The sequence below is a fragment of the Hetaerina americana genome, unplaced genomic scaffold (genome assembly GCF_022747635.1).
Source record: "Hetaerina americana unplaced genomic scaffold, ioHetAmer1.1.p SCAF_11, whole genome shotgun sequence".
Taxonomy (NCBI): Eukaryota; Metazoa; Arthropoda; class Insecta; order Odonata; family Calopterygidae; genus Hetaerina; species Hetaerina americana.
The window spans coordinates 29,381,183-29,390,920 of NW_027286181.1; positions in this window are offsets into that span (position 1 = coordinate 29,381,183).

Below are 9,738 nucleotides of genomic sequence, written 5' to 3' on the forward strand. Positions count from 1 at the left end.
TTTTGTTAAATTGGTACATCTGTTGTTGATATTCCCTTTAAATCTTAGTGTCATAACTTGACATTTGCAAAAGTTACGTAGCCAAGAGTACATCTATCTCTGTGTGTGCTGGCGATTTTTTACAATTTCAGAAATGGATTTAAATTTGCAACAACGAACTTGTATTAAATTTTGCGTAAAAAACGGATTTAGTGGCGCACGGACGTTGGAAATGTTGGAAAAGGGTTTCGGCAACGATTCTCTAAAAAAAACGGTCGTTTACCAGTGGCACGAGCGGTTCAGAAGTGGTCGTGAGTCAATCGAAGATGATGAACGCAGTGGCAGACCATCGACATCGAAAGTCGGTGAAAAAATTGATAAAGTAAAAGAAATGTTGGTCAATAACCGCAAATTAACCATCAGAGAAATAGCGGAGGACTTGAACATTGCCTATGGATCCGCCCAAGACATTGTGGTTAATGATTTGGGTTTCCGTCGTGTAGCAGCAAAGTTGGTGCCGAAAGACCTCAATTTCATGCAACAAAGAGACCGTGTTGACGTCGCAAAAGACATGATTTGCGAGGCTGAATCCGATCCCACATTCATCAAAAGGATCATTACTGGAGACGAGACGTGGGTTTATGAGTACGACACGCAATCCAGACATCAGGCAAGTGAATGGCGTTCACCAAATGAGCCGAGACCAAAAAAACCACGTCGTTTTCAGTCAAAAAAGAAGGCAATGCTGACGGTTTTCATGGATTACAACGGTGTAGTGCATCATGAATTTTTGCCAGAAGGCCAGGCAGTAAACAAAGAGTATTATTTGGGCGTTATGAGACGTTTGCGTGAAGCAATTCGCCGAAAGAGACCAGAAATGTGGGCAGAAAACTCGTGGATTTTGCACCATGATAACGCACCGTCGCACAGTGCTATCATTATTCGTAATTTGTTGACGAAAAATGCAACAAATACCATCCAACAGCCACCGAATTCACCTGATTTGGCTCCCTGTGACTTCTTTCTGTTCAATCGAGTTAAAAAACCATTACGGGGAACGCGTTTTAGCAGCCGAGAGGAAGTAATGGAAAAATCGCAGGAAGCACTGATGGACATACCGAACACCGAATATAAAAAATGTTTCGAGGATTGGATCAAGCGCTGGCATAAGTGTGTTGCAGTCGATGGGGATTACTTTGAAGGGGACAATATAGATTTAGATGAATAAACTTGTATTTTTAATTTTCTGAATAAATTCCGGGAAATTTTTGATCAAGGTAGTATATATATATATACATATATATATATATATATACACACACACACATATATATACCTACACAAACATACATAAATTCACAGACGAAAAACCGCCATATTGTGGACAAATATTCATTCCCATGGAAATAAATATGAGGAAAAAGGCACAGGAACACATATAAAGACGAACACAGGAGAGGTGGGGAAGGCGGAATCGAGTAGATCACAATTGTAAAAACATTTCCTTGACCGGGACTTGAACCACGGTTAGTTCGACGTGCCGGGCCAATGCTCTAACCACTCTAGCTACCGAGGAAACGTAATTCACACTGAAATACAGGTGCAGACAGTGGTTTTTGTCCTTTGCTCACTGCGAAATGTTAAAATGTGCGCTACAGTAGGTACCCAGCGAGTTGTGAAATGCGAACTGTGATTAGATTTGTAGAGGAAAAAAACCACAAGCCTATTGTAATTCATAGGCAATTTTGTGAATTTTACGGAGACAAAATAATGGTTGAAGTCGCAGTGAGGCAGTGGTGCATTCAGTTTAAACATGGCGGCGCCAATATTCACGACGAGGAGTAAAGTAGTCGACCTGGCCTTGTGACAGATGAATTTACGGTGAAAACCAACGTAAAAATTCGTGAAAATTGCCAATTAACGACAGCGGATCTCTCGTTAGACTTAGCTTTCAGCAGAGTTCTTTGAAAGTGACTTTGAATTGCCTGCTGGTATAAACTAGCGGTTAAAATGTAAGGCGGCAGATTTCTTTAGAGATGGAATTGAAAATCTTACGTATCGTATGATAAATGCCTCTTTTTGAATGGCAACTCTGTAGAAAAATAATTTTAAAATGTGTCTTTCAATATGATATAATAAAACTATCTCTTGTCACTATGTTCATATTTTATTTCAAAAGGTAAGTAACTTTCTTGACAGCCATGCTGACAACTCTCGGCATTTTCTATTGCACCGCGCATTTTAACAGTTCGCAGTGAGGAAAGTAGAAGAACAGAAGTCTGCACTTACCACAGCGGGTTTTTTACTGATTGTAAGAACGTTTCAACACCAAGATGTTGGCAATAGTTCTATCCAGTGCCATGTTAAGCCGAAACCTAATTTACTTTTTTGACAGCCCTCGTACTTAATCCTCAAGATTAGGATACTTCCGTAAACCAGTGAATCGTCGGCAGATAATGTACCCTACTCTTAACAATGAAGTTCACATCTTTTACGTAAAGGAGTCATAAACAGTCCTTAATTAAGATGTCAAAAATAATTCATGTTATTGCATGATCGGTTTCTGTAAAGCATTTGAAAAGAAAGCGTTTGACTGCGGCTGACGGTGTGCTGATTCATGAAAGCCCTCTGTAAAATTTACCTCAGCTAGAGTTAAATATTTCTATTCTGTTTTCATTGGGAGAGTACTGTTTTCGACATAATTCGAAAGTCCAATTTAACTCCGATAAAAGGTACTTTGATCGTTGACCTTTGAAAAAAATGGATGAATTGCCTTCATTGGGATTGCAATGTAATGGTCATAATTTTTGACTCTGTCCTTATATACGTCTACCCATTCCATGAATAATATACTTAAAATTTTTGTTGAATAATTTTCATCAGTCTTTGAGGTGCGAAGTCCTGTTAAAGGTTATTTGCGTATTTCTAATTACGCTCCGTATCAGACATAAAATAATATTGCTGTCATTCGCCAAAGGTCTTTTACGTATAATTTAAAAAAGCAAGCGTTCATAGTAACTCTTTTAAGTTGTTACACGTGTGGCTGTGTGGACGGATCTAAATGCACATATATATGGACATATATCTTGTTAAGTAAATACGTAGCTATCAGCCAAGCTTAACATTGGCTGATTGATTGCATTTCTAACGTCTGTTACCATATTTTTCATGCATAACAATTATAACTGTCCATAAGTTTTCCGACTATCAATCTTTGAAATCAGTGACAGTGAATTTTGTCCACGACCCATATGTCATTTTATGTCGACCAAGTCTTAAAATCGTCCTTGTGGTCGCCAAAACTTAAACAAAGTAGCATTTTGCCCTGTCTCTTTGACCCCTTTTTTCGTTGTTTTCTCTTGCTAATGCCATAGATATTAGGACATACGTCAATAAATTAACACCAAATATTTAATGCACGCTTGAGAATTTCAAAATCTGTATAATATCTTGCTCCACGGCAAAATTTTACGCAGTAAAAACACTCGTGTTCCTATCGTGTTGAATCCGCCAGCATGACGTAACAACCACTTGACCAATCAGTCACGTGGACGTTTCCCTCAAACATGAGCCATGGTTGACCTGGGAGGAGAGGGTAGCTAGGGCGGTAAATGGAGATGTTGGTTTTGGGAGAATATTAAAAAGTTTTAAAAAAGGGGACATGTTTCTCGAAGGAGTGTGGTGGAAAAAACAAGAAGAGATCGGGACACGAATATATTTGAGAGGCTGTAGGGTAGGATAGCGAGGGAGAGGAGAGATTGGAATTTTGGGAAAAGTCAAGACAGGGAGGGTATATCAGTGAAGGGTTGGGTGGGTTGAGGAGAAAATATAACAAGGACACTTGACGAAGGGAGACGGTAGAGAGATCGCTTCACATGATAAGGAGGGGATGTCCGAAGGAGTTGCGAAACGGCCAATGGTTGGAAGTTAAGGAGGGAGGAGGGGTACTAGGAAGAAACAAGGGATGGGGAAACGTAACACCTCCCATAATGGAATGGGTAAGAGGAATCGTGCCAGGCGGAGAAGGGAAGAGAGTCAAGTCAGCCTGCCAGCGTTTGGGGTTGGTTCGTTGTTCCTTTTTTCTTTTAGGTTGAGAGCATTTCCAGGGAACCTTGGGGGTTTGTGCAGTCGGGCGGAGGCCGTAGAGTTTTATTGTAATAGGGAGATATGATAATCAGATGGAGTTATGTTGAAGTCTCAGAGCACAGGGATGCATAATTTATTTAGCAAAATTTTATGAGGGAACCCGATCGGATGGAGTTCGAGGTGTCCGGACTCGAGGTCCATTCTCTCTCCGTAATCCAGCCTCCTTCCCACGGGAGTACAAGTCACTGCAAGGGATGATATTTCTCTCTCCATGGCTCACTGGATATAAATTTCAATTTATTACCCTACATCCAAAAGCTTTCCCTTTTGTGCTGACTCATATGTAAGTTTATTATATTTTTTACGATGGTTTGAGCGTAGATTTGCATTATTCGCGGTGCAAGCAAAGAAGCCACGCGATATAATCTTGTAATATAATTCTTATACTTATCTACTTACTGGGCTGGTGTTAAGGAGATCGTCAATCAAGGGATACCTTTAATATCATGGGCATCAGGTGTTAGTGTGCTTCTTATATATTTAATTAGTGAGTGTACTGACCGGAAAAAGTACAATCAGGATTTTATCGTCCCGTCACTGAATATTTTTACATGTAGGTAGCCTCTTGCGTTTTGACTTTACTCGATTGAATGTTCGAAATAATATCTGTGTAGATTAAGATATAATGAATATGCATTTATGGCTGGTGACCTAGCAATCCCTGCCACACGCTCTTGCGGTGACTTGTGGAGTATTATGTGGATTACGATGAAGCTAAGGGTGCCCAGAGGCGTCACTTGTAATCAAACCCGGGCACTTCGGTCGGCTCTCAATGCTCCACCCAGTGTTCGAACTTCGTCCCAAAGATAATAATGAAATAAACTTTTCTATGTTCATTTTGGTTACCCACTTATCTGAGCATAGATAAAAACGAGCTTTTCTCAAAACTATTCAAAACTCTCGTGGGGTAGTTTACTTCAAGTGCGTCGGGTTTAACCAAGCACAGTAAATTAATTCTGTTTTTTTTTATTCTGAGGGAAATAATAAGCTCGCAAAGGGAGGGAAGTTGTTTTCTTGTTCGGGTATAATTTCATGAAAGGTTACGATAAACTAAAAATTCCCTTAAAAGTGTATACTAATGCGAATTCTAAATCGGTTGGTGAAACTAAAGTCGGTGGTCAGCAGTGGTGCGCTTACTGCAAATATCTATTCTCGTATAACTTGTCGGTCGGCTTTTCTAACCGCTCCTTTATCTTCCATCTCATTGTACTTCTTTGGTCCATGAAAGGGTTATTTTTTAGTATGTTTGCTCAAATAAATTGTTATATCTGCCTCTATTCTACGTTGAGTCGGTAGTTTTTACTTGTAGTTTGCCAATTATTTTATTTCGTGCCCTCTCTGCTGATAGATTCAATTTATTCTTGGATTTTTGTTCATTTCAAATTCTTACACTCAGAGGAATTCCGTGGTGTTGAATCGAGTTTGGTATGTCATAGTATTTTTCGTTCTTATAATTTTTTTTACTCCTTGAACTTAGTGAAATGGGAAATGATACACTATCATTCTGTTTGGTAGTTTTCGTAAACGTTTCTTTTCAAATTATCGGTAGTTAACGTGCGCTAGAAGTTAGATCTCCATTTGAATTAGCACATTCTTCAATTTCCCCATGCCCCTGCTTCGTTTGCCATTTGTTAAAATGGTTGAAAATTTTGATTTTTTTTAATTTCCTAAATTCATGGGGCAAAGTAGAACGCTGATTTAATCTCAAGCTCGGAGGCACGAACTGTGATGCAAGCGAAGAAGCGCTTCCATTGCATTAAATTGGTTTCTTTAAGTTTGCGTGGGTGGTGTTTTCTTCGCCAACTCGGAGGGAGAGATGTGTCAAGTTGGTTGTCCTTTGGACGTAGAAAATGGAAAATCGAAGTGTTGATAATTTTAGCCTCTTCCCAGTTCGACGGAATATTCCCAGTCTCGAAAGCTGTGGACATCACTGTAGTCATCAAGTTTGGTTCTTTTTACCATTCAGGACCAAAAAAATGACTCATTCCACGTAAAATTTACGATTAAAATGAGGTGGTGGGTGAAATATTTTTAGTGGGTTAGTTATATGATTTAACAGTGACTAATACTCTTTTTCCCAGGCTGAAACTGGAATCAAGAACCATTAAATTACCGGATGAATCCGAGAACTCCCTGGTCAGTTAATATAGCTGATTTTTACGCAGCCTTTGATTGATTTTAATACAGCTACGAGTCATTTATGGGACTCCGTGATGAGTTAAGAATAGACTGCAGAGACAGCAGGGCGTTCATTTTTTTGCGCGGTAAAATTCTTTTCAGTGGATCCGTGGTAAGAGTTTGACTTCGGGTGAATATGAATGAGAATAGCAATACTCTTTTAGTGATTCTTCGTGTTATACACGCAGATAAGACGGCTTGATTGATTGATTGAACCTTCAGTCTTGATTCGGTCATATTCTTTGTAATAACTGTCTACCTTACAGCACATTAATGAACATGCATTTAAAATGTGTCAACTACAACTAATTTACAAACCGTAGTAGTAGTAGTAGTTTTTAGGGGAGGCGACAGACAGCTGAGGTCATTTGCGCCATAGGGGATGGACAGGAAAGGATGAAGGGTGGAGAGAAACCCGGCGTCGGCATTAGCCTACTCTTTACGAAAGGCGCCAAGGGGTGTGCAGCTTATCGTCCCTTCCAACGGACAGCGTACTCACTCAAAGTGCCCTCCACAAAGCACCTCAAGTAGGGATCGAGATACCTCTGAAAAATATTCAACACCGCCGGTATTTGAACCCGGATTTACAAACCGTGCAGCGTGAATTGGAAACGGAGTAACTGTAAATATGTAGCCAGTGTTAGTTGATTAATGTGCAATAGTTCATTCATATCAATTGATGTTTGATGGTGATGACTTTTTAATCACTTATAGTTTTATAGGAAGTGTAGTAGTCCTTAAATGATTAATGTAATCCATGCTCTCCCTCAAGTGGGTATTATAAGAAAGGTGGAAGGATGTTCGATGCCAAGGAGAAATGGAAGAAATTGAATATAGCGAATTTGGGGATGAAAAATTAGTTTCGAGGTATTGCGTTCTTTTATGGATGCAGACTTGGTGTTAGGTAAAATAAGTAACCTACATAGGCGGTATTCTCGGTATAAAAATGAGATAAGATTGTTAAAGAGTTGATGTAACGGAATATTTATAAAAGCGAGGGATTTAAAAGGAGATGAAAGGTAGGGATCCGAAAGGTGTCTGAAGTTAAAGACGGTCATGAAAGAATATAAATTGCCTTGCGTCATGAACGTTTTAATACCGCCTATTGCTTTTGGGAAATGAAACGTAACTTCACCACTTTGAAATCTACCTTGAGCAAAATACTTACGTAACCAATTAGACCTCACATCACCTCGATCGTTGGCATGAATACATGGATCACGTCAAAAAAACCAGAACTGTCTACGCTCGTATTATTTTTAAAGCGTTTAAAATACGTCTGAGTCTCAGTTGGGATTCAGTCACGACAAATTTTAATTTGAAAATTCCCGTTGAAAAAAATAATATTTTTGTATCCTGTCACGATACACCTAGCTTAAAGGTTTCAAAAAACACTTTCAAATAGCTTCGAAAGAATTTGTTTTTCTGGGATTTGATCATGTATTGTGCCTTGACCTAAAAATCACATGCAATCACTTCAAAGGGTTTCAGAAGGAGTTTGAACCGCGTAGTTTTGCTATATTTTTTGAAATGATACAGCTGGGAATGAGAGAGATTTCCTATTCCCTTGATGGTATTTTCTTTTTCGACGATTCTCCTTCCCACTTTACTGCAGATGGTTTTCTCTTGCATTGAATCCCTTATAAAATATAATAGATAACTTTATTAAATTTTATTTTATTTGCATTATATTTTTGCAGCAAAAGCAAATTCCATAAGGTATTAAAGAAATAAATTTGAAGGTAGACTAATGTATGAACATAATTATACCGAAATGTGTCATTATTCTCATGGGGTATTTAGTATTTTTAGTTTCACTTTATATTTACGCACATTTTTTTACATTCGGTGTTAATACAGATTCCAAACTGAATAGATTTTTGACGAGCGCAGTCAATCTGAGCAAAGTAAGGGGAAATTGGCCCTAGAAAATTTTTTTTAGATGCAAATTTACATTAGCGTAGTGAAAAACTCAACATCGTTCTCATGGTTCTGACATTCTCATTGGATGAATATGCTTGCAATCGTCAAGATGCATGTTTTTGCTGTATCAAATCTCTTAATGTTTCAATTTTTTTTGCTAGGATAAGCAGTGTTCACAATGCCTTCAATATATAGACGGAGTCAGTATTTCTGTGAATTTAGAAGTAAGCCGTTTGGCCTATTTTTACGCGATGGGAACGAAGCTTCAGTGTTTTCTTAGATAACGCTCGCGTTCAATCCTATGGCGTGGAACGACAGAGTAGACGATGTTTTCATTGAGGATAGCTTTTGGAAATGGCTAAGAAAGTTTGTGACTGGTAGATTGAAAGAGCAAAGAAAATTAAAAAAAAATTGAGCTCCTCAATGGATTCCTGTAAGAAACGTAAAATTCTAATGCCAAGAGTAGGTAATTTTTCTTGAGATGTGGATACGAAGAGAGGTAAAGCATAGAATGGACAGAAAGGAAAACAAATAGAATACTACAGTCGGGGTGGATCTGTCCTTAAGTTAATAGGTAGTTTAACTGTCGGTTTTGGACTTCCTTAGCGATCATAACATTTTACTTTTGACCTTAAGTGAAAATTGAAGTTAAGCTTCATTTCTACGAAACAGTATAACTATTTGTGGAACCAACAGTTTTTGAAATTTTACTTTTTCTCGTGAATCATAGATAGCCAGATTACTGTGCGTAACCGCACTAAGGTAGGAAAAATATTATTTAAAATTTTAATATGCAGAATATATTTTCATTATTAAATCTAACCTTAGTGTATTGCCCTTCTTGTTACCGACAGTTCATCTCGTTTACGTGGAGAAGTTTTTAAATTTTATTACCTTAGTGAATAATATTTAGCTATAATAATCTACATTAGTTTAATTATTTTACATAGTCATCCCCTGTCATAACCCTTAGCGGTGGTCTGCACATATAATATTGATATATATTAACGAGACTTTAATATTCAATGCGCAGTAGTATTCAAAAGCCAGCTGTACATCATCTAGGTTTTAATGGAAAACCTTCTTGATTCAAGGTGGGTCATTCTATACATGTATTTATCGTTTATTTTGCGGTAGTTGTACCTTTGGTTTACTGAATGCGATATTCTCAGCCGTTTTTACTAGAATATCCCGAAAGATTACTTTCTGCCAACAGAAGTGAACTGTGTTCGCCAAATGGCATTAACGCGTGTAATAATCAAAGGAGATTAAAAAGGTGAAATTTTTCCAAAGCCAATCAATCATTTTCGGTAGAAAACAAAGTTTCTTTTATTTTGATTCGATTTGTGCCTTGGTTTCACAATATTCCGAATCGGCGAAACAACCAGCATTTGGATAAAAAACGTTAACAACAAATGAGAAAGTGTGGTAGGGAAGGAGAGGGGGGGATTGTTGGGAGGAATCCGGAGGCAGGAAAGGTGGCTGAAGAACATTTTGATTGGCAATTGGAAG